Source organism: Pollicipes pollicipes, unplaced genomic scaffold, assembly GCF_011947565.3.
Source record: "Pollicipes pollicipes isolate AB1234 unplaced genomic scaffold, Ppol_2.1 Scaffold_5724;HRSCAF=6776_pilon_pilon_pilon, whole genome shotgun sequence".
Classification (NCBI taxonomy): domain Eukaryota; kingdom Metazoa; phylum Arthropoda; class Thecostraca; order Pollicipedomorpha; family Pollicipedidae; genus Pollicipes; species Pollicipes pollicipes.
This window is the reverse complement of record NW_023596746.1, coordinates 14,996,891-15,023,288: the sequence shown is the minus strand read 5'-3', so window position 1 is coordinate 15,023,288 and position 26,398 is coordinate 14,996,891. Positions and strand designations below refer to the sequence as shown.

The following is a 26,398-nucleotide window of genomic DNA, read 5'->3' as shown; positions in this document are numbered from 1 at the left end:
CAATTTCCTATAGCTACACACAGCTCGGCGTAACTACACCGCGCCACTGAGCTCTAATTTTTGACGATATTCGGGGTGTCAAATTGACCCCTTGCCTGAGTGCGCTTTCAGTCTCGCCAGTCATATTCATGTCAAAAATGCAAACACTTTTAACACGATTTTAAGCTGGTCGTCAACATTTCCACGTCGTTCAAAGTTTAGCCATATTAAGCCTAATCCATATCCATGTAGTCGGCCATGAACTTCAAAATCTGGACTGGAAGAAATGTGCTTTGTGAACGATCTTTGTGCAGACAGCGTGCTCTACTTCAGCTTGAAAGGCATGCAGTTGTGAAAGTGAGTTGAAGTGGCAATAGGGCCAAACAGGAATAACAAAAATGATAGCAGTGTAGTTACGCGAGGTCCGAAGATAGCATCTCAAGATGTTAATCTTATAACAATCTTGAAGATTAAGAAGCCAGTGTCTCAAGATGCTAATCTTATAACGATCTTGAAGATTAAGAACCACTAGCAACGCCTACTCCAATGGCAACACGGCCCCAAACTGGTCGACTATCTACAAGTAGTTGCTTCCGGATACGACATAAATGCGGTTGATTCCAAAAATAAATTTGTCAGAGGAGCTGCCACAGCACACGTGCGCCGGATTGGAACCCATAAAACGAGTTTTTTTTTTAAAAGATGTCTTGGATTTCGCTTACGGCGTGGTGAAGTAAATCTGGAATATGACGGGAGTCACTAAGTATACCTCTTAGCGAAGTTATTACTCATATGTTCTCATCTAAATCTTCTTCGCTCTCATGAAATGCATCGTTATAACCAAGAAAGGCTTGGCGATCGTAGATTTTAACATTTTTCATAGTTTACCATTGACCGTTACCGCCCCTCAACATGTTAGGAGGTGCTGGTTAAACAAGTTAACAACTTTACATATATTCTCTTATTCAGATATATATATATATATATATATATATATATATATATATATATATATATATCATGCCACTACTGGTACTAGACATCTTGGTATGACCCAATGTCCTAGAGGTAGGAAACCATACCCCTGGTGCCATAGCTTACTAAAATGAATGCTACCATTTCCAACATGCGTCTGTCGTTATCAAGGAAGATTAGGTATTTATGCCCTAAATTGCTTTCTAACGCTTGAGATAAATCCCTGAGCTCGAGACGTCACCAGTCATAAACGTCTCCACTGGTGGATAATCAAATGCCAGTAAGATAAGTACTACCCTACAAAACAGCCGACATAAGGTTGTATATTAATGTAGCATAGCTACGTTAAGGCCAAGTCAGATCAATGCTTTCCTGGTATAGTGAATGAACCCACTTCTTACAACTTTGGAAATTCTTTCCAATGATGTATGCATTCTTGTTTTCAAGCGCATTAGTTTTGCCGTTACGTGATTTAGGTCAATACTAGGATCATAGATAGATTGGGATAGCCAACAGCAACGCGATTAATGATTACTTTGTTAAAAGCTGAAGAAGATGTGGCTGGCCTTATTTTCTATTGCCTAAACTCCACCGTTTCCTTCCCTTTCGTTTTGCACTAAGCGGTCTCGATTTCCATAAGTTCACATTACAGTACTCTAGATGACGTAGAATCGTATTCGAAGAAGATATTCATGAGCATTGGAAATGTCTCACGGTGCTTGTATCGGACTCCCGGCTTATGTGGGCTGTTTTTATGCGGGGGGGGGGGAGGGTTGTTCCACTGGGATTTTTTACTACAAAGACGTTTGCACGAAAATGTTGAAAATCACCCGTGGGGCCTTTGAAAATATTGCAGCAATTTGTGTTGCGCAAGTTTGTTTTCATGGACTCTGAACTTTTATCTGAAAATTACCAAATGACAAACTAACGAACTGCGCTTTTTGCGTTTTTAAAGCGTTTTTTTCTGTTGGCACCCACACTTATACCGCATTTAAAAATTGTGTATTTGCTCATAATCGTACTCATCCTTAACGGAAAGTCCTGTAACCAACTGGCAGACTCAGCCGCGTAGTTTGAAAAAAGCGATTCACGCAGACCGTGAAGACCTCGACGCCCATACAGTTCCAGGATTGAAGGGCGCGTCGCGCAGGCCTTATCTGCTTCCAGGGGTGGTGAAAGTGTCCTTTTTGTCGCCCATTAAATTTTTGACGACAAATGCTCACCGGTAGCGTGACGCAATATTAGAGGACAAAATGGTCATTAAGTTCCTGCGCAGAAGCGTCATCGATTATCAGAAAATCACTCAAAGTATATTTCATCACTGCAATTTTCAATATACTACTTACGACCGAAACGCTCAATTATACTCTGTCCTTCAGCAAAGGTCAGGACAAGTGCTGCTGTTAGTAAAAAGGGAGCACCTGTCCCAGATTATAACATACCCCATCACAAGAGGGTTTTTTCTACCCTCGGGGCTTGCCGGGATCTCACGATCAAACTCGATCTACGGCTGGATTGCTTTCCTCGACCACAAACAAAAAAACAAGAGCGAATTACCTCGATAGCCTGGGCAGCAGCATGCATGGTAGATTTTGAACCAGTGGGAAGTAGAACGGTGAATGACGTCAAATATGCAGGTCTCTTCTAGGTCATGCCTGCTAATGAAAATGACGTATGCGCTTTGAGCCCCATCTCAACCGTCATCAAACTATCCACCATACCTTAGGCATGCCCCAAGCCGGCGCGACACGTTTTGACTGGTGGGCGCTTTTCGCCGCGCCCCAACAAGTACATTGTACCGAAATTTGTTAGTTACTTTACATCAGGCGACTTGTTCTTCCTGAACAAGATACTCGCCGTGACAGGAAGGGGGGGGGGGACAATACGACCCCCCATCCCCTACAGTTTTCTGAGGATGCCAGTGCTGCATTTTGTTCAGTCTCGCTCAAATGTTTAGTAGCCTCTGGGGCATCCATTGCGCGCGCGTTGACACCAAAAAAGTGTCCGGAGCGATTCTGGTTTCAGAGCAGCGACGTCTCCTTACGAGCATTGCAAAATGATACAGGGCCGGCCGGTGCGACGGGCGCAAATCGACGATTCTGCGGACCGCGCGCAGAGGGCTGGTACTGTTAACGAAACCGTACATTATGAACGTGGGCTCGAAACAGATAAAACTACATGCCATTATACCGAAAATTAAACAAGGGACACGCCTCATTATGTTTCATGTCACTTCACTGCATGGATTCGTATATATATATATATATATATATATATATATATATATATATATATATATATATATAAGCGTGCAAAGTCGATGTGGTTTGGTTTTTAGAAAAATTTGACTTTAGGCTTGGTTAAGTGGGGCCAACTAACAACAGAAGACTTCTTACTAGTCACCAAATCAATCATTGAAGACAGTTCACCGTTCGTTTGTTTTTTTGTGAGGCTCTACCTTTCTTAGGTTGCAAACGTCAGGGAATCCTCCCTCCACCCAACTCCACCAGTCGGCAGACCGGCGAATCAGGGTTAGGGTTAAATTGTTGGCTGTCATACTTTTTTATTTACTTTATATTCTGGGTTAAAAATCTGCATTTCACCTCATGAAAAGATCAGCTGCTCTTGCAGAATGACACAATTCATTACCGACATCGAAACATTGGTAGAAATTCAATCAGCAAGCCAAAGTTGCCCTTTGCATGCAAGAAGTACGCAAATCTAAGCTTACATGTGAGGTTTGTTGGGCATAATGCAGGAGTATCAATTCAAATTAATTTCTGTGATACTCCCCAATGTCCATGTTGGGGTGAGCCCTTCATTGCTGATTCCTCCCCAACCAATATTTCTGTCTGGAAAATTACAAAAATATATGAGAAAAGCTGACTTTAACACAAAAGCATCTTCTACGAGGGCTTGGACGCAAAATGACCATTGCAGTCAACGCGCCCGAAAACACTAATAAACAACAAAATTTTACGCGGCTTATTTATTGACCATGCTCCATGGGTTGCTAAGCCCCCCCCCCCGCCACCCTAATCATGCAAAAAATTGACGCTTCTGTCAATATGCCACCACCACACAAACTACTGATTTCTACTATCAATGTAGTCTTCCTACAGGAAAGGCTGTCTGCCTTCCCAACTTGTGCTTAATGTGTACAGTAATTATGGTAAGGTTTCCATCAATTTCGCAGTTCAATGTTAGGACAAAGCATTAATGTTATGCATCATATTTGCTTCCATGTCATGTCATGCTCACACCTGCAAAGAAAATTTACATATGCATGAGCACTGCAGTGAATGACTTCCAGAGTTTTCCTGTTACAGTAGGGGTGCTATCATCGGAAAATAGCCAACATCGTTCTCAGACCAAATGCCGACCTTCCACTGACGTTCTAGGACAGTTGAACGATAGCACAAACCTCCCGCTGTTTGAAGTAAAACTCTTAGTGAAGAGGAAGATGACAATTAAACATGTCCTCCTCCCTCCTGATTACCTACATTTGCTACACCCCCACTCCTCACTTTCATTGTCTTCCCATGGCCTACATCATTGACTATCATATAAATTTCTAACAACCAAGATTCATGCTAGCAAGATGTTGGACTGTGAATGATTGCTTACATGTTACCAAAACATTTATTAAATAATTGCATTTCAAGTAGGGACATGGTTGTTGAAGGCAGGTTTGGGAGCAGTGAAAAGTTGTGCAATATACCCCCAAAATTTGGATATCTCCCAAATTAGCGCACTTTTAGGGGGAGAGGGTTGGACCCTCGAACTGAATAGGAAAGAAGGAATACCCCTGATTTAAAGATCTATGTGACTGGCAGCCACTCTCAATCAGGAAAAAAGCAACAATGACACAAATTGGCATTTCAGGAAAATCATCACCTCCTGTCATTCCCCTTCATGAGGAGCGCCATCAAACCCTAACATTAAACCTAGGGTTCTTTTCAAATGAAGAAGGGCTGGTCACTTGTGCCGGCTACAGTGAATCAACAGCCTTTTTGTTGTCTTAAAAGAGGAGGTCTGGATAATCACAGGCGAATTTCTACCTTGATCGGATTTTCCTTTCGACTTACCCCGAATTGTCAATGCCTGACGACAGGTTGCTGAATCGCGGCATCGCCAACGAAGTTAGCAAGGCCAAAAATTAAATACTAGGCACGCATTTATGACACCACAACGCGAATGACACATGTAAAGCTGCAGTGCATTGAAAGTCACCGGTCACCTCATATCAATCGATTCGCAATGATTAGGAATGCCCCGCGGCCCAGATGAATCCCCATGTCTAAATTTCTCATACTTTATACTATCTAGTTCGGGACACTGAGGGTCGGCTGTTAAAAACGACGAATCTGTCGACCGTCCGTGCTGAAGGAAATGCACTGATTTGTCGCCGATCTGCCATTGAGTCGGGCGACCAGTTAAAATTCATAGGATGTATTTGTCGCCGGGTTGCAATGAAACCTAGAAAAGATGCCATGGTGCTGTGGAGTACCACGAAGAGTCTTCACGGAAAGGTTTGCTCGCGTTGTGCGACGAAATGTATTACCACGGATGCATAATGTATCGGCAGTTTTAAGGCACAAATAGTCTCTTAAATAGCATTCATGTATAGGCTGCACCCTGGGTGAAACATTCGATGCTGCTTCATGTGTTTAAAAGGAATGCTCCACATTTGAGGAGATAATGCGGCAGTTTGCCCACAGCGAGTGTCCGGCTCTTCTCCACCAGGATATAGCTGGTTTTTATTTTAATTCAGCTACCACGCCTGAACCGATGCAGTTGGTGTCTGTTGTGCCTGCAGCGAACACACAACCAAAAGGAACATGCATTTGCACATTCTTTAAGGATGTAGGTAAACAAGCGCCGGCAGATCAATGTTAGTTTTGTTTTTATTTTGTTTTGCCTTAAAACGTTAGGTATCATGAGATGCAACAAGTTGAAAGTTACATTGCAGTTGTACGTACCTACTACCGTTGTCATTTCCTGTTGGCAAATGTACTCATAACTATGGTGAAAACGTATCTACAGCGATATCGTTGTCACCATTTGTCAGCAACCGGAAAGTTACCAGACAAGAGAGGTGCGCATGTTATGTCCAACGGGTAAGAAAGAACCCCAAGACAGGTGCACATGTGGTGTCCGACGAGTAACAACCCCAAGGTGGCCGGAGGTAGCATCCTGGGGACGAACAGAGGCGAACGCAAGCGCTGTGTTCAGTACTAAGCCTCATGCAACGGAGCGTAGGAGGTCTAGTACTATTCACCAAGACACTTGGCTAGCATTTTTTGTGGCATGCATTTAGGAGCAGTTCAAATGTTACAAATTTGTATTAGCCCTAAACTGCAAGGTGTTCTTTTAGATCGAACAGTTAGGTAAATTAATCAAGAATGACTCGGATAGTGATGATGATTGGTGCGTCTAGTCGTCTCGGATCCCAGAGTCATTTCACGCTCGAAAGAAGCTTGGCTTCAGCCATTTATCCCAGTCGTTAGGGATTTCAAAATAGCTTACTTCGTGTCATGAAAAATGCCTAGTTTTATTTTGTGAACCTAGCTATGTGTTGCAATCCGGCGCTGAAGCGATCGTGTACTCTTTATTATCTGCATGGTGTGATCTGTCACTGTTTGGAGACACGGTTAGTATTGTCTGTGAGCTATTCCCCACCCACCCACCAGCGGTGGTCCCTCTGCCTCACCTGACCTCTGACCGCCGTCTCACCGCCGTCTCCGCTGACCAGTCGGCCGTCGTTGCAGGTATCGAAGGAGTCGAAGCTGTTTGTGTTCCTCAGTCCCCTGGAGAGCCGGGTCTGGCTGTATGCCGGCGCCGCCTTCCTGGCCGTTTCCCTGCTGCTGTACCTGGTGGCGCGGCTCAGTCCGTACGAGCGGGTGCGCCTGCAGCGCCGCCGCCCGCCTGTCAACCAGTTCGGCTTGTCCAACACTATGTGGTTCGTCACGGGGACGCTGCTGCGCCAGGGCTCCGGCGTGTTCCCGCAGGTGACCGGCCGACCGCGCGCGCGCGCACCGCCGCTGCTCCTCGTCTCGCCGTACCCCTCCTGCTGCCGCTGGTGATGACGAGGATGCCGCCTGCCTGCCAGCTTGGATGACGTGGGCCTGTAGGAGTGTTGGACCTCCGTGTTGCATGGCGGTGTATGTAGCGCACCCACAGAAGGGAATAGGGGTTCTTCCAACGATTATTCCAAATTATTACAACACTGGTATTAGACTCCTGAAGTGCCCAGAACAAAGTCTGGTCGTTTTGGAACCATACGATTAATATTGCTTGTAGGACACCATCGGCGGCAAAATATGGCGTTGAGATTAGCAGGTGTCGGTAAAATTTATGGCAGAGTTTTTAAAAATCGGTCTTGTACATATGGCTGGCTCGATGACACAAGGCGAAAAATCCAATGGGACAGAGTCCGTCCGAGATGAAAGCCAACACAGAGCCAAAATGTTTAAGGCAACCAAAGTTAAAGATGGTCTGCAATGGGCGGGCACGCTCTAAACACAATATCATAATCGTGGAAGTAAAAACCTCAGTATATCATAAGTTATATTTTCTGAGGCAATCCTAAGTTATCGATCGATACGCCTGTAGTGCACAAGCGCGATATATCACGTGCATGAAAGAACAGAGACATGAACGGAACGAACAGATGCGCATTGTATAATACTAAAAACAAGTTATCACCGACATGGCAAAGCCGTCAGTTTCTGCTCGCGATCAGACATGTGTCCTGCTCCTAAGATTTATTTTTGAGGACCTGGTCCCGGTTTCGGAACAAGGAACCCATGAACAAGCTTGACCCCATGACCCCAGGAACAGCCTTGAAATCAAACTAAAGATTCATAAAAAACTAGCATTCATCGTAAGACAGGAAACCTGCCTGTGCATCCTCTGGATGCAGTCAGGTATGGACTGATGGACTGGAATCCCAAAAGTGGGAGTGCTGCTTGCTCTCTGCTCTTGCCAGATAGGTTGCCACAGCAGCCTTTTGTTCCGGTCGGGGAAGTCACTTTTTGATACGTGCACTGCTGATGTGATCAAGATCGACATGCACTTCTTGTCTTGCAACCCTTCTTCTCGACGTGTCTACAGGCGGCGGCAAACACTCCGCCCGCCACCCAGACTAGACCCTTCTGCGGTGCATAAAGCGGGCGCCAGGCCTCGTGGCCCCAGGCGAAGTTTACCTCCGGCCCGGGAGAGCTCCGTCAGCAGAAGTTGTGCCCCGGCGGGCGCGCGGCATTAGCCGTCCGATCGCATCTGGGCTGGCGGGCCGCCGCCGTGGCATCGCCCCAATCTCACGTCCGCCAGCCGCCGCGCCGCCCGCCGCCAGCGCCAAATTGACGCGCCGGCACACACCCACACCCACACACACACTCCACCGGTTAATGCTGCCGGTAGACTGCGCCCTCAAAACGCCACGATGGCGACGGTAAACAGGAAACGGGCTCCTGTAGAGCGGATAGACGCATCTCACATGTGCGTCGTAAAACGACTCTTGGACCCCAGCGCGGTCTGGTTGGTGGGTGTGTCTATATAGATCGTCCATTTAGACGCTCGAGTGGGGTGTTCGGCGTAGAACTCCTACAAGAGAGCCGATGGGTGTGGCTCGATTAGCACATGGTCTAGGATTGCCTGTCCGGGATGTTTCACAGGGCAGCGTCTCTTATCCAGAAGTATTTTGAAAGAAAGCAAGCTCTCCATGGATGAGGTCGCAACGCGCGTCGTTCGGTCCTTGGCAAACACTCGACTGTGTGCGATCCTCCAGACTCTGACAGGAAGGACACCTTGGCACGACAGGTGTCGCTGTCCGGACCTCCCCGTGTGTTCGCCGGCCATCAGTCAGATTCACCACCCGATTCCTTTCCTCTGGCCGCGGCAAGGGACACGTCTGCGCGTGACACACGCTGTCCGGGGCTTTCCCGCAGGTGCCCACCAGTCAGGAGACGCGGCTCTTCTCTTTCATGAACCCACTGGCCGTGCACATCTGGCTGTACGTGTTGGCTGCATACCTGCTCGTCTCGCTCACCATGTTCGTGGTGGCGCGCGTGAGCCCGTACGAGTGGCAGAACCCGCACCCGTGCACGGCCGAGGACGACGTCATGGAGAACCAGTTCAGCATCAGCAACAGCTTCTGGTTCACCATCGGCACGCTCATGCAGCAGGGCTCCGATCTGAACCCGAAGGTGAGGTGTCGCGCACCGCCGGGCGCCGGCGCGGGGTCGCCGGTCGGTCCTGGGGCCGAACGGCTCGCGTGGCCGTCGACCCAGGTCAGGTCAGGTCGGCGACCCTGTCCGCGTCTGCCCGGGCGGCGGCTGTTGCACACGGTGGCACCCCGCTCTCGGCTAGCCGGCGTGAGGCGGCACTCAGAGCGGCCCGGCCCGCATCCAAAGCACCTTGTTTGTCTTGTCGGGCAATTTGCATATCTGCTCTCTCGTCCACAGTTTATTGCGCCGCCAAGATCTTAGTGGAGACGGCCGGCTCACAGGGTGCTTCTTTGTGTGGCAATGGCGGCACCTCATGCTTCGCGCTGGCTGAGGATCGCGGTCCGGGGCATGACCTTGCCAACATTTGAGGACTTCTGAGCCTCGGTTGGTTGGACCCATTGCCTTGTAACTGAATCGGTGTAGCTGAGACGTGGGCGGATCGTGCGCTTGTTCAGTTTTCGACGCCGGCGTAGTATGAGATGCCTAGGCCACCAATTTCGGGTAGTTGAGCTAATGTTTGAGCTAACCGAAGATCCTCAAACGTAGTTGGCAAGTACGTTTACCTTTGGTGCTCAAAGACCAGCGTGCGTTTGCCACGAAGTAGCATGCGTATTACATGGGATGCAGCACAACCCACGCACATTTAATTATCTGACTATGGAAGGCGGGAAAACATTACTGGGGTGTCAAAACCATTCGAAACGACCTGTGAGGTGTCAAATGACGCACCAAAGAGTCTCTTATGTGTCACATGGCGGGCTTAAGTGCGTCTGCCTGAGAGGCTCAACACTTAATATGACATCCACCGGGGTTCATCCCGTTTTGGAAAACGTGCCTTGGCCCCATGATGTATGGAGCTCTGGCTACAACAAAAATACCTGATGGCTTGTGGGAATACATGTTAGAAATGTTTTGTTTGCAAATCAGATGACATGTTCGGACGTTAAGCCTTTCACATCAACCTTTTTCTAGATGGCAAAGTAATTATCTGGCATTCTTGCGTGCGGTGAGTGGTCTTTCCGTGAGAACAGCGCGGTTGCTTTTTTTAAACCAGCAGCAATTGTCCACGCGTTATAGGGCTTGACAATCAGCTGGCAGCAAACAACGAACAGATAAGAGTCAGCTTAGCGCACGGCCAATCCCTCTTGGCGCCGATTTGATAGGGAGCGTGAATGCAGAGGCCTCTGGAGCGGCTGGCATGGTATTTTAGAGGGAAGATTTGTAACATTTGGCTCGTTCGTTGGCAGGAACTTCTCACAAATGTGACGGGACTTCTTCCGGTCCACAAATCCGAACAAAAGCACTGGTTAAACTTTACCTCTCGCCCTGACGTGGCCCCGTGCCAGAAAAGAGCCGTCGTCGGACATGGGGATCCGGTACCTATTCCCAGCTCCCTCGGGACTGCACTGGCGTACAGTCAAAATGGAGTACCGTTATATTACAAATGGATTGCAGCAAACTGTGCTATTCTAAGTTTGTGATAAGCCTGGGAAATATAAATACCTATGGTAGACTGCATGAGTGGCATATGCGACAATGAGCCCGTTTTGGCCCAACATGCGCTGAGGTCGTCGAGTTAATCGACTTGAGCAAAAACAAAAAACAAAAACAAAAACAGAAAAACAAACGCCTGTTGGAAGCTGGTTTAATTTTAAGCGTGCAAAATGCTCGCATCTAGCGTAAGAGATTGTCAAACAGTGTACGCAAAAGCTACCGGGATGGTCGGACAGCGACCCGCTTCACCGTTACCTCAACGTGTCTGTTAAAGAGAGTGTTCCCGCCTGCACTAGTGCATTCCAAAAGTAAGCTCTGTTTGTCAGTGTACAACGCATGCCACGCGTTACCGCTGGCTCGTTTTCGAAACAATTTATCTGTTTTTTCAATGCAGTTCTTTCAGCGATGTACAGGGCGCTATATGTCTTCGCGGAAGCTCTGAATGGAGACATGTTTGCAATACTGCGATATAGCCGAGCCCAGTACTGACTGCGATGGGAGATAATACCTGCAAAGGTGATCCTTCACTCGAGAGGACAACCAGGAGTCACTCGGAGCGAGATCCTTAACGTACGTAGGCCGTCTCAGCAGCGCAGCGTTGACAGCCATAATTTCTGTCACAACAGCGGCGCGATAAGGCGGAGCGTTGTGGTAAAAGATGAGCCGGTCGCCTGTCTGCCCTGGATGGGACGCGTACGATATCCCGTAGGTCCTTCGCCACAACTAAAAAGGACATTCTTTTGGAATGCACCTTGTAGAAGCCGTCATAGAAATGTCCTGCAATGAATGTGTGAGCCGGTTAGCAAAGCACATGGCACTAGAATAGTGTCGCGCAACCATTTTGGGTCCATTACCTCGTGAGGATCGATCGAATTATGAGGACCTCTGAACTAAACAGCACTGCACATTAAGCATCACCTATAGCTTCACCACTCATGAGAACAAGATCATAAAAGTGCCTGCTAGCTGAAGAGAAGCGGCTGTGTGCAGGCAACGCGAACCAAATCATATGATTGAGCTCTCGGCATCCTGGTCGCTGTCAGTACTTGTGGGAACAAATCTTTCTCGGTTTTTTTAGCAGACATTTTCGTCAGCTTGTTGTACATGGCGGTGAATGTGACAATATCGCTTTCCAGTCAGCGACTACCTGGCTGGTCTTGTCTGGACAGTCATTTTGCAAGACTCATGGTTGCCGCCACGCCTGATTTGAAATTGCGATATTTTCGGCATTAGCCAACGTTGTATGCTGGAAGTTACCTCCCAAAAACTACTTGATGTGTGCTTTAAATTTCAAAACAATATATGTGCTGTTCGCTTTGGACGATCCAGCTGTACTTGCCAGTGCAGATGAACCCAACGGAGGGGAAGACATGCTCCAAAGGGAGGATACGAGGGTTTCACGATTTGACTATATCGCAATTCCCCTGGGACCCTCGCATCCTTCCTATGGAGAAATTACCCCCCGGTTGAACTCGTCTGCACTAGCAAGTACAGCTGGATCGCCCAAAGCAAACAGCAGGTATATTGCTATGAAATTAAAAGCATAAACCAAGTAATTTTTAGAACTAAATCTCAAGCCTACAACGCTGGCCAAAGCCGTAAACATCGTTATTTCATATCAGGCATGATGGCGACCATGAGCGTACTGTCGTCTAGCTAATCAGTCTGCACGGTCGCGTGGATTCGCCGCAGTGCTGCGTCGAAGCTTTGGCGCTGCTGATGGACGGTGGCGAATATCTCACGTGCCGAAGCGTAACTCACCGTAATCCGATGCATTGAAATGCTTTGCAAAAAGTGTTATTACCCGTTATAACCTCGAATGCCACTTGAACTGAGGGGCAACCTAGGCATGAAGATACGTGCTAGCTACTGAAGAGGGATTTCAAACAACTAGCATCGCAATACGGATCGGACATGTCTAATATATAGGAGTGCGCGTCCCGTTAAGTCTCGTACAAAACGTTAGCCCTTTCCTTTCAACAATCATGCATTAAGTACGCAGATAGTCTGATAGACATCTGGTCAGATCCGGACGCTGTGCTCACTGTGCCATGGAATGGTGAGAAGAAAGGGAAAGAAAGTCAAGTCAAGTTCAACAAATGAAACGAAGACGAGTGACAACGATCAGTACCGTGCACATACGATACGGTAGATACGGTCGAAAAACACGCAGATAAAAGGAAATAACAAACGCAGATAACATAACATGAATAAGATAGCAAAACATAGATAAAATAGCAAACATATGATGCACTAGTCAATAAAGATAGATCGCAGATAAGGGCAAGATATACTTCTTCGTGCACAGAACACTAGGCCGGGAAAAAGTTAAGGGCCAAACGGGGCCATCCAAAGGAAAATTTGATTACATGATGCATCAACACACTTGCTGTGGCAAGCAATCAAACATTGATGAAGCCGCGCGTTAAGTATGCGCATCGCCATGTAAGTTATAACGTGATTGCTACACCTCGGCTCACATTGTGCAGATTTAGACACTGATGAATAAGGAGTTAAATGTAAAAAAATGGACGAATTAATGAAGACGGTGTCCCGATTCACCTCGCTGTTTAAAAAAGCAAACATTTCCAAACGCCCACGCCTAGTCGGAAGTTGCAGACGCATGCCAATGTTTCCGCTTTTGTGTGTCTCGCTTCCCACCTGTCCTTCCGCAAACGGCGCTCCCAGCTCTCGGAGGATGGGCAATCATGCTGCCTGGGGGTGAGTTCAAAGTCAAATTGAGGTAGGGACGCGTTCATTGACAAGCGCCTCTTAAAGGGATATCCCATCTTTTTGCATCTTTCAGTTTTTGTGACACCAAACGCTCACGATTTGATCAGTCATACCAATGTTCTCGAAATCCTTCCGCTCGGCCTAGAATCTTAATTTGAAGCACCCGACATGCGGAAGAAATGTCCTCTGACGTCCTGTTCACCACTATGAAAGTTACGCATTTCATTTGCCTTGCTTTTTCCAACGTGGGTGTTCTGTTCTATAGGGAGCACACTACTTTTCTTACATGTTTGTGTAACACATGCTACGAAAGTTTCAGCTGCTCCTTTTAGTCTAAAATACATGCAGGCATGAAGGTTTTATCCAGTAAATTCAAGTCAATCCACCGCTGCTTTTTTAGGGGATACACCAAAACCCGTTCTCGGTAGCTCTAAGCTGCTGTGCCATTAAGACAAATAAGGGGATGGGCGGGTAAAACAAGTTGGGTACACTATGAGTATTCATCAGTTTTGTAGGACGTGTGGGTCTGATCGCTCCAATGAGATGAGCTTCTTTAAAGCAGATCTTTTGGTGTCGGAGCAGCAAGGTCAGATGTACGCACCACTAAGGCTATTATTACTGAATGCACTCAAGCAGAACGACTTCGACACGGAATGTGTTGGCTGTAAGATGCCTCATAAGCCATCCTCATGCTTGTTTGATATGGCTATCTTTTTCATTGTTGTTCATGCGCTTTCTGGAACGAGCAGAGTTTAAATGCTTCGAAATAACTTCTCAGCTTGAAACCAATGGAGAAAGCAACAACACCGCCAACAACAACTTGAAACACCAACACCGCCGTAAAAAGTGTTGCTTTGGACCGGCTGTGGCCGCTTTTGCCCAGTGACGAGTTGTTTTATGTTTCCCGCTGCTTCAGCATGTTCCACGTCTGCGCTTGGGTGTGAATCGCCTGCAAGCATGCGGCAGCAATCGCTTTGAGACATCGCAGTGGATTGTTTGTCAAACGTTGACGAAGCGACTGAAGGAGGGGCGTCATGCTCCTCATTCAATCGCTTGAAAGAGGAGTGTCAAGCTCCTCATTCAATCGCCTGAAGGAGGAGCGTCAAGCGATTGTCTTCACCTATGAGTAACACGATCTCTGTGAAGAAGCTGGGTTACCATTCGATTAGTACGTGCTGTCTGTGTCCACCACTAACAACTGTGTGATGTGTATCAATCAAATAAAATCAACCATTATTACTTTCAGGCTATTTCCACCCGCATCGTTGGAGGCATTTGGTGGTTTTTCACACTGATCATCATCTCGTCGTACACAGCCAATCTAGCCGCCTTCCTCACCGTCGAGAGAATGATCACGCCCATAGGTAAAAGCCGTTGTCCACCGTTGTAAAAGCCGATATGACACACAACATGTGTTCACAAGATGTGACAAACAGCCGATGTTTGCCGTATGTGACAAACGGCCGATGTGACACAGGATTTGGGGCCTTGTGCCCGTACTGTGGGTACTTATTTGGCTTTCTGGAGTGGTCTTACCTAAATAAGGGACGTTTTGAACTTATTGATAACAAGCATAAAAGCTTAAGTGTTTTTAAGGCCCACGAGCTTAAAAATGAGAGTAAAGATAAACATACGAAACCAGAAAAGCTAAAATGAATGCGTCCTCAAACACTTTAGGACAATACTCGATGGATATATAAATTAAGATATTTGATAATTTGAGGTATTTGACACACAGTCACTACTTTCGTGCATTTCAATATTTTTATGAAAAGCGTTGCAACTTTAAAACTAAGATCGCAGTAGTACGCCTACTTCAGTAGACTTTGGCGATGGCGTAATATATGAAGGTCACCACTTCTGGGAGCGTGTTGCTGATACTCGTGTGCTCGTTCTGTTGCAGAAAGTGCGGAGGACCTGGCCGACCAAAGTGACATCAGCTATGGTACTCTGGAGGGCGGATCCACGCTGACCTTCTTCCGAGTGAGTTCGTCAATCCATTTCGGGCTAAAAATATAGTAATAATATATAATATATAATAATAATAATAATATGTAATATATAATAATAATGATAATAATAAAATATATAATAATAATAACAATAATATATAATACAATATAATATAATAATAATACCTCGCGTTTCCACTTCCTTGAACTACCGGCATTCATCAACAGCGTCAGCAGCATTATCATTTACAGATTCGTTGGACTTCAGGAGACAGTTTTTACCACTTGAGAAACTTCGGATCTCTCCGTCGTGCAGGGATATTAGTCGAGTGTTTTTTGCAGCTGGTTTGCTTTTTGTTTGCTGCTTGGCTCGGTTACAGGAATTTGTCGGTGAGTGCGAGATTATAAGCTCGTTACCAGACTTAAGCGAACAAAAATAGTGATCTTGGTAAAAACCTTTATTCCAGGACTCGAAAATCGACACATACAAGAAGATGTGGCGTTTTATGGAAAACAAAAAGCCGTCCGTGTTCACAAAGACGATCGAGGAAGGAATATCCAGAGTCCTGCAGGGAAATTATGCTTACCTTGCCGAGTCGACCACTATTGATTATATCGTGAACCGGAACTGCAACCTCACTCAGATTGGCGGGCTGCTTGACTCCAAAGGCTTTGGAATTGCGACAACAATGGGTAAGTAATGCAAAAATGTCGAAAATGTTCGTCACTCTATGTTCATTGGTCATCGTGTGTTGAATAAAGTCAATGCATTTTATGCAAATGAAAAGGATGAAAGCACAACCCGAGACATGCATGCCAGCATGCAGTTATAATGTTCGTGGCGAATGGTAGCTGAATAAGTCGATTGGCTTTTGGTGTAGTTAAAGTGCCACAATTTTCGGTGCGGTAGCCGGACTTTGACCATAGAGTCACATTTGTAGTTTCCTGTATTTTCAATGAAAACGCTCAAGTAAAACACCCTGCCGCTTTCTTGCGGTTGTATTGCTCTTTTGTATTCGACTCTTCCCACCCCTCCCTCGCGCTGACGGCGTTGGGGGGGGGGGGCTAGGTATCCGCTCTCTCCAATCTTTCTCAACATTTCAGCAATAGCTAAAACCGGCTGATGCTCCTGAACCGAATTTCTGAATTGAAGTACTCCTGAAATCTGACATACCTTCTCTTACTTTAACTTCACGCATGCTCTTAGTTTGCATGTGCGCGTCATGTCAGTTCCGTGATATGGAGCAGGTTTAGTCGAAGCAAGCCGGACCAAAGTGTAGCACAACTTCATATAAATCAAACTGTGGTGGTCATGGTTTGTTGACTAAGCGATGTTATTCCATGCACTTCAAACACCATGCGATCGTCATAAGTCCCTGGCCCGACTTCGACCTTCAATACGCACTGCATTCTTCGCCAGACGTGGTGCTGTGAGCTCTAGCAGTGCATCATGGGTCACTGGCCTAAGCTAAAACTTAACTTGCGGTTTGGTTCAAATCTGGTATGACTCAAATATTTTTGACTCCACTCATGACTGCTGCCAGCCAAAAAAGGACGTCACCGGTTGGTAATGTCACTTCTCGTTCTCTGACCAAAACAAAATGACATCGATACTGTATGTTTGCCGGTGCCAAACACTCGCTGTCGATACGGATTGTTTATATGCAGTTTTGATAGCATCTAAGGTAGACAGGTTCGCGCGGAGATAAGCTCGAGAGGCGTGATTCGGAGAGAACCACATCAGACAGAGAAGTACGTTTGACTGGAAAAGTACGTTTGCATTAAGATTTGAGCTGACCATTGAAACTGGATGGATTTCTGGGGCTGGCGCCTACGCCAAGCAGTATTTGTTGCATAAGCCCTGGCTCCACCATCCGATAGTGAATTCCTGGTGAACCGTGGGGCATTTTGACGAAACGTTAACGCGCCGGAACGCCCGGTAGGCTCCATCCTACTATCTGACGTCAGTTGACCTTTCGCGTCACTGCTCCCACCGGCTGCAGACCACCTCAGTCAGGGGCAGATAGTGATTGTCTGAAGCGACGCAAAACCAACCCAACGCGGGTGCGTGAACAAAGGCCAGGCGCTCTGACCGCCGGAACTGGAACAGACAAACACTAACTTGACCCTGGCCTTAACACAAACATGATTTGTGCATGACCCATCAAATGGCGTTCCATTCGTCCCCTAGCCTTTACAGTGTGAAGATGCCAGGTGTACTTCTCCCTCCACTCTCCCCCCGCCAGCCGAGCGAGGTTTGCACGGACCGACGTCAGTGCCCGGGAAAGAAGTATTGGCAGTCCAGGACATTATGAAAACCTAAAGTACATGGTATGAGCCTTGCACCTTATGCTTATACACTTAATCCTGGCGGGATAAAGTTTTCTCCGTTGAGCCTTCAGCACCGCCACCGATGTCCGCAAGCTGGAGGAATTATGAGCATAAATAAATGACCAACTAAAAAAAATAAGTGATAAAGATATTACGCCAAAGACAAAATGAACCCACGAAAAAACAACACAAAATCGCTGCATATTCTCGTCTCCACATGGTCGCAGAATGATACCACCGCGAAGGATGGCAAATGCGACCATCTCACTCTGCGGCCACTCTAATGTCGCTTTCAGTTGTTGTCTTCTAGATAGCGGGATCTGGCGCCATCTACACGGTCAGATTTAGTTGCTGTTACGCATATATTAATCAGACGGTCCGATGTGTCGTGATCGATTTATCATCTCATCTGTCAGAATATGAGCATATCCAGTATACCACTGAGATAATATGACTATCGTCTATCATCAGACCAAGCTATGTCATAGATCAGTGTATCAGGTCCGCCAGCTGGTCATTGGATTTGGGACACCGTCGGCAAGTCTGGCAGATCTGGCAACGTATCTGAAAGGCATCCTCTGCCTTTTGTCATGCTCTGAATCGACACAAGTCTAGGTGCACGTCTCACCGGATAATATCTTAACTTATTATGATCCTAATACATGTAATGTTATGACAGTGACGCTGACCAAGTCGTGACCATCCGGAAACGCCGAACGTTTGACTCCCATCCATGGTCGCTGCCTGCGCTGTGTCTGGGTGGGCAAGCTCTCCTTGGCAGAATCCACCCAACTTGGGCTGTGGCTTGAAAAGCTCTCTGTGGCGGAGACCCTTTGACCTGGGCAGCGGCTTAGAAAACTCTCCGTGGCGAGACCCCTCTGACCTGGGCTGTGGCCTAGAAAGCTCTCCGAAGCGTAACCACTCTAACGTGAGGGCCGTCTTGGTAGGCTCTCCGTGGCGAGACCCCTCTGACCTGGGCTGTGACCCAGATAGCTTTCCGAAGCGGGACCCATCTGACGTGAGTGGCGTCTCGGCAGGCTCCCCGTGGCGAGACCCGATCTCGCTGGCCATCCTGGAACTGCAAGAGAAGGCCGTCATCCACACCCTGTACAACAAATGGTGGAAAGATAACGTCGGCTCCTGCAACCGCGATGACAAGAACAAAGAGTCCAAGGCCAGTGAGCTGGGCGTGGCAAACATAGGTGAGCTCCCGGTCCGTGCGAAGAGACGTGTTGGAGTCATCCGTTCCATAGTCACCCTGCTTCTCAGCAGGCCGGGCGGGCGTGATCAGACGTTTTAGGCATGTGGCGACCAGCACGTCGAATGTCGGGGTTGTTCGGGTACCCGGGGACTGACTCACATTAACCCTACGACCTTCCGATAGCTATGCAGGCTAGGCCGTCAAATAATGTGCCCATATATAGCACCGCGTAATGGAGCGGCTTTGGCCGCGGTGCTCAGGCAGCTTGCGTACGCTAAAATCCATAGCTGGTCGCGCCTGGTAGCCAGGCGCCGCTCCTCTTACTGTCTGTCCCGCCCGTGTTCGGCACAGGGGGCGTCTTTGTGGTGCTGCTCTGCGGTCTGGCGTTCGCGGTGTGCGTGGCAATCGTGGAGTTCTGCTGGACGGCGAAGCGAAACGCTCAGCTAGATAAGGTAAGACCGTCCCGTTCATCGCGCAACTTATTCAAAGATTAACTTGTAGAAAAACGCTTGCATTCACTGGGAATGCTTTTACTTGAGATACTCTGTGTTCTTTCCAGGAGAGCACTAGTCCTTCCGCCCTGCCCATCAGCATTGTCACACCATGAAACCCAAGATGGCCAGTGCCAGTCAATAATGCTCTGACACAAATGAGTGCCATCGGTTTTATACCCGTGCTGACTTTAGGTACATTCGTGGATTACATTTTTTTTACCCAGTCCACCAGCACCGGTGGGCTCTCTTGGCCGCACCCGCCCGCTATCGATTCCAAATGTGTTTTTACTTGCCACTTTGACACTTTCCAATGGTATGGGTCCAAATGGGACGAAAGAGCAAACGTCAAACTTTGCTTTGTCATTTTACGGAAGTAATTTTATGCGATACGGATGCCGCAAGTTGTCTCAACAACGTGCACCAATTACCTTTAATATTTTTTAAGTCATGCATCTGGTAGTTTTCAAGTCCATACCGCTACTTGTACCATTCTCGCAATGTTCTTCAAATCCCACTGTGTAGCACTACCCACCGGCCCGGCCCGCGTGTATAGGACTTCCAGCTGAGACGCGTCATGTGGTCGAGCCCGCTCGTGACCTGTGATCGGCAGCAATCACTGTGCTCCGAAATGGTGGAAGAGCTGTGCTTCGCCATGCGGTGTCACGCATCTGATCAGCGTCCAGCTCTGACCCGCCACTGCGACCGCTGCATGACGCCGGCAACGGCGGGCGTACCGCGCGGCGCCCACGACCCGCCACCGCTCAACGGCAGCCAACAGGTTAGCCCGCGCTGCCACACAGGGAACCAGCAGGTCAGCTCGCGCTGTCACACGGACAGCCAACAGGCCAGCCCGTGCTGCCACACAGACAGCCAACGGGCCAGCCCGCACTGCCACACATGCACAGCCAACAGGTCAGCCCGCGCTGCCACGCAGACAGCCAACAGGCCAGCCCGTGCTGCCACACAGACAGCCAACAAGTCAGCCCGCGCTGCCACACAGACAGCCAACCGGCCAGCCCGCGCTGCCACACAGACAGCCAACCGGCCAGCCCGTGCTGCCACACAGACAGCCAACAAGTCAGCCCGCGCTGCCACACAGACAGCCAACAGGTCAGCCCGCGCTGCCACACAGACAGCCAACCGGCCAGCCCGCGCTGCCACACAGACAGCCAACAAGTCAGCCCGCGCTGCCACACAGACAGCCAACCGGCCAGCCCGCGTTGCCACACGGACAGCGAACTGGTCAGCCCGCGCTGCCACACAGACAGCGAACTGGTCAGCCCGCGCTGCCACACAGACAACCAACGGAGCAGCATGCACTGCTACAAATGCAGCCAACAGGCCCAGTGACGTCACATAGGTGCGCAAGCTGGCAGCGGGTCATTCGCAATTGTACATAGGCAGACTGCGGGCCAGGTCGCATCCGCACACGGAGAGCAAACAGAGCAGGCCACAATTGGATACAGTCAACCATTAGCTAAGGTCGTAAGTGTGCAGACGGCCCGCAGGGCAGATCAGAGGTGTACCGTGGTGACTGTTGACCGAGCGGCGAGGCGAGTAAAAAGCGGAACAGTTTTTGCACGTTTTATCGAAGATAACTGATGTGTACGCCACTGGGTCAATGGTTTTTGCTGCGAACCTTGTCCTGCTACACAAGTGGAGCCAGTCGAGGCATCGTCGCTGGGCGGCGACACATCACAAGCAAAGTGCCCGCCTCGGCTTTACGATGCCAAGGCTGGCGGATAAAGAGGCCGTTAAACTGACTGACGCACGTCAACTACCCAAACACTAACAGGACCTTGCGTATCCGAGAAGAGTGGCGCGTCTAACTGTTGCCATACAAGGGGACCTCACAGGCTGCACTAAGGTTTTTATGGAGTAAACCCTGGACTGTTTGGAGTCGCGGTTCTAAAAATTGAGGTGCATGACTTTTTATCGGTTTTACGTGGTGAAATTGAGAAATTTCTGACTTTGGCGGTTTGCGACCCATGGTCTCTTTCTGGAGGTTTGCATAGACATTTACTTAAAAAATGACAACCAGCGTTGAACTGCCTTTCTTATTGATATCACTTTGAAGTGCAAGTGCGCGCATGCTGAAGTCGAGTCAGTGACGTTTTCAAGTTCAGGTTATTAAAGGGCAATCTAGATCAGGTTTTGACTTTTGTAACTTGATGTTGCTCTTTAAAGGTGTCATTACGATTTGAACCTTGATGGCGGTTTTGATGCAGTTTGACGAGAGCTTTTTAATGTTATGTCCCGCGGAGCATCAACTTGCTTAGTTTTTTAGATCTTTGGAGGGGGATCTTTGAAGTCTGCTCACACATAGGGAGAAGGTGGAAAGAAAACTACCTCAAGGCGAGGGCAAACCGGTCGGTGCAAGCTACTAGGACGGCTTATATATGGATGAACATAAGGGCGAGCGATCCAGCATATGGCCAGCCTGGCGTGCCCAGCAGACCGAGGAGCAGACAGACCAGCATGCCGGTAGCCGGACGGCTGCCGTGCGCTTGGCCAGAAAGATATGGCGACACCTCGACACAGTGCGCCACAGTCCGATTGAGGCCAAGGCGGGCCGATGTTCTGTCGTTTGGGCTGGCTGAAGGACGACCGCCAGCACGTGCTCCGAACGCCGCCTCGTGTCGGCGCCGCCGGCGCTGCGCGCTGGGCTGTCCAACGGATCTGGGCAGGATAGACGTGGCCGAGTCCGTGGTCGGCACCACATGTCGTGCAGGTACCGAGTCACTCACCTCGCACGTGCAGAGGGCTGGCTGTGACGGCACCGCGCTTCTCCGTGCGGATGAAATCCAACGGCGCATCAAAGGAACCGAACGCACGTAATTCACTGACGCGTCCAGTGCACTTATAATGCGATTGGTCTCAGGCTGCGAGCCTTTATGACCGTGTTGCTTCTCAATTAAGGCCCTATTTCACGCAACTACATTCATCACAAAACCTACCTTACAAAAACATGGCACGTCACACCGCGTATGCGATTCAGCTGATTATGCAAGTGAACCTGATCTGAAACCGCCACCGGCCAAAATGAAGTCGATTCCGGAGACTGATTCGATTGCGCTTTAGTCAGTCACAAGTCAGCACAGACGTGGAAAGACCAGTGCACCTGCAGAACGCGTACATCACCCCAAACGCGGACCCAAACCGCTTGGTGGTTGTACTATCCGATCGAACTGGTTTTGCGAGGTGCTCAGTGTTTATCTGTTCACGCAGCCGGCGATAGACTCCAAGTCACCTTATCAGTCAAGTGCCTCTCCTCGAAATGACTTCGTAGCGTTCAACACACCCGAGTTAAAGGTCAAGTGCTAGGGCTCTTTTGTTCTTTTTATGGGGGGAAAACACAAATGCGAACTGTTTATTTAAATGGCTTTCGGTCAGAAGTGCCCTTTTTAACCATTGTGTACTGTTCCCACCAGGCGTTCATGTTTTTTTTCGGTTTGCATACTCCTTTCTTGTGCCTTTGTGGAAGAGCTCATCAATGTGTGCGCATGGTTATTTTTGATACTTAACATTACAATGCATGCCATTACATAAACCCGCTATGCCATGTAAGTTGTATATTCTCAAGCCGTTAACGTGATGTGTCTGTCAAAATATTCGCGTTATTTTCAGGGCACAAATCAAATAGATAAGACAGGATTAATAGCCTGAATGCCCGTAGAAGAACCATGAGAATGTACAAATGAGGTGTATTGTCCTGGCTATTCCGTGAGAAGTAAATATGTTAGTGCTGTCTGCCCAGACACATAATGTTCCTTCCAAATGAGCTTTATCGCTTACTTGCGTGATTCATATCAAATTCGACACGTTTACATGCCTTTGATCGCTTCCTTTGCTCTCAGTTGTTTTTGTCTTCGAATTGCATATATTGATAGCAGTTGCCAGCGGTTGACTACATCGACGATTTCATCTCGGAATTCAACAAGTCAGTCGTATGCAAACCACTTTTAACAAGCCTACAAACCCCTGGCCAGGAGGCGTAGCCCTGTCCCAGGCTCGTTTGTCGGCGCCTGTCTGTTGCCAGTGGCCTGTCGCCAGAGCCATCACTGATGCACCGCCTGTGTGACCCCAGATGGCGGGTGGCGAGCCGCACTACGCGGTGGCTGGACGGTACTGCTTCACGCCCTGCCGCGACTCGGAGGTGAGGCCCGCGCTCGGCTCCCAGCCCAGACAACGTTGTCAGTGGTGTTGTCAATAGCGCTGCTCCCGGCTCGGCCGCCCAGCTCGGCTGCCCAGCTCGACCTCATTGCTCGATTGCTTTGCTCGGCTACCCTGCTCGGCTACCCAGCTCAGCGGTCGCCCAGCTCGGCTGCCCGGCTCGGCTGCCGCCCGGCTCGGCTGCACAGCTCGGCTGCCGAATCCCACCGGGTGTTGTTTGCGGTGCTGAAATATCCACCCATGACTGATGCATTAGAAAGAGAGGGGCTTCATTTGTGTTGGCTCAGTGCGCTACCGCAGCCGTTGTATCTCGTTGAAGTGTTCTCAGACGATCTCTCACATTGTGCGCGTCATGCTAACGTGGTCGGATTAGCTGACTGGCGTCTCAGATGGTGCGGCGACGTGACTGAAGAGGGTCCAGCTCTGAGATGGTGCGGGGGCGTGACTACAGAGGGTCGAGCTCTGAGATGGTGCGGGGATGTGACTGGAGAGGGTCAAGCTCTGAGATGGTGCGGGAACGTCACTGCAGAGGGTCGAGCTCTGAGGTGGTGCGGGAACGTGACTGGAGAGGGTCGAGCTCTGAGGTGGTGCGGGGACGTGGCTGGGGAGGTATCGAGCTCTGAGATGGTGCGGGGACGTGACTGAAGAGGGTCGAGCTCTGAGATGGTGCGGGGACGTGACCGGAGAGGTATTGAGCTCTGAGATGGTGCGGACTCGTGAGTGGAGAGGCATCGAGCTTTGAGATGGTACGAGCTTGTGAGTGGAGAGATATCGACCGGACCTGCACTGGCTGACGTCAGAGACACTCAGATCTTTGTGAACCGGGCAAGGCTGGTTGGCAGCTGTCATCAGTCAAACAGTTGCTACCCGACTTTGTGACCGTGCTAATCAACTCAAAAGGATTCGATTTGGCTCGGATGACGGGCCGTTGTCAGCTGAGTGTTGACTGACCATGCAGACTACCGGCCGGCCACCCATCTTTAATACTGCGTTATCTCGAACGCTACCCGCGATATCCCCGTCATTTTACCGAATGTGTGCTTATTGCCCTCAGGACAATGGAGTGATGAAGATGATGGAGCTCTCTCGAAGATCACCTCTTCCTGAATATGAGTCGTAGAAAATGGCGAAGTGGAGACCAGCATCTTATGAATCGTGTGAAAGAAGTACCACTCAGTGGAGAGAATGCTGGATGATGCGTGCACCACTGAGTGGGCAGGAAATCGGCCGAGCGGCCGGGGCCGGTGACGGGGTGGTTATGTTATTAACACATCGACCGATGTGGAGTGCGTGATATTTCCGCAGGCGAGAGTTCATTCAGGACATGACTGCACGAGCAGCCGACGGATGCTATGACCAACCTCTCTCAAAACATGAACAGTGCGGTGGTTGCCAAGACGCAGATACACGCATGTGATGTGTCCTTTTGAAGACCGGTGGTACCGGATGGGGCTGTATACCATCATGCAGTGATGGGGTTATTTTGTGATGCACGCACTTGTCGCAGACATTGCTGCTACCGGTCGTCAGTTTGCTCGCAAGCCTTCGACGCCGACGTCCCCACGCGTTTCACATTCGCTCCGGATCACAGCAGCCATCTTTATGAGTAAAATGCTGGTTCATCACCCGGCGTGAATGTCGCAGTCACCGAGCTCACCCGGTGTGAATATCGCAGTCACCGAGCTCACCCGGTGTGAATATCGCAGTCACCGGGCGACGCTGAACGCGGCCAGCCGCCGGCGGCGTGGCGTAGGTTTGCAAGTTCATTGACCCTCCGTGCGAAACGCCGAGGCGCTGTTGAAATGAACGTTTGTAGCGCCATCTCCTCGTAGGGTTAAAAACTACTAGTTCACAGAGAGGTTGACTGGGAGCCCTTTTCACGGAGCTGATCTTTCCCCCTCAAGGGCTTATCATGAAGCGTTCGGTGTGTTGTTATGATGATAACTGTGGGGAACTTTTCTAACGCTTATTGCAGGCGAATATAGGATCTGGAGTAGGCGTATAGCATGATGATGTTTTGGTGGTAATACAGTGATCAGTCGCATTTCATTTTTGGTGCAATGTTTTGACGAATTTACGGTAGATACCTTTGCGTAAATAACGTTAGCTTAGAACATACCCGAATGGTTGCCTCGTCATGTTGCAGTGTGAACAGTGTGTTTTGAGATATATTGACGATCCAGACTATCAGACTTAGAATGATCTGCGTGTTCAACCATTCAATGCCATCGCAATTGCATGACACTAATATAAATCGTTCACAAGCGTGGGAAGGTTTCAAAAAGTGGGAGGGGGGGGGGCAGACTCACGGCTTACTTGAAACGTCTTCTGAGAAGCAAGTCCGAACCGCCGGTTGGGGAGGGGACTAGAGATGGAAAATGGAGGGCTTTGTCTGCTCTTAATCGAAGACAACACATTTCGGAGATAGATAAATTCCAGTTGCTATGCTATATAGCAACACCTGCACTATTGCACCATCTTGCCTAATCGACTGATCAGTACCATTTAGCGAACACCAGTACCAAGTTTCCTAGCATTATTCATCCGTCTCAGCATGATTTCTACCGGGAAGGCCGTGAGCGGGAAGGCATGTTGAGTTTTTGAGAGGCACCTGCTTCCACAATTGACAAGTCAAAATAAAGCCCGGGCACGGACTGGTCATAATTGTAGCTTCCAGCATGCCCGAAAATCCAACAGGTGTTCGTAAATTTGGATTTCGCCCATCGCTATGAATGAAATAAGCTTTTGTCACAGGATCCTAACGAGCTTTTGTCACGCCACCTCAGGCAGGACAAATTTTGAAGCCTCAAATGCAGCCTGACAAAAACAATAATAGAC

At 48.8% G+C, this 26,398-nt stretch overlaps 1 pseudogene; it reads left to right on the top strand.

Moving 5' to 3' along the window:
• LOC119102707 (glutamate receptor ionotropic, kainate 2-like) overlaps positions 1-25,368 on the top strand; it is a 137,342-nt pseudogene extending 111,974 nt beyond the window's left edge.
• The last annotated feature ends 1,030 nt before the right edge of the window (positions 25,369-26,398 follow it).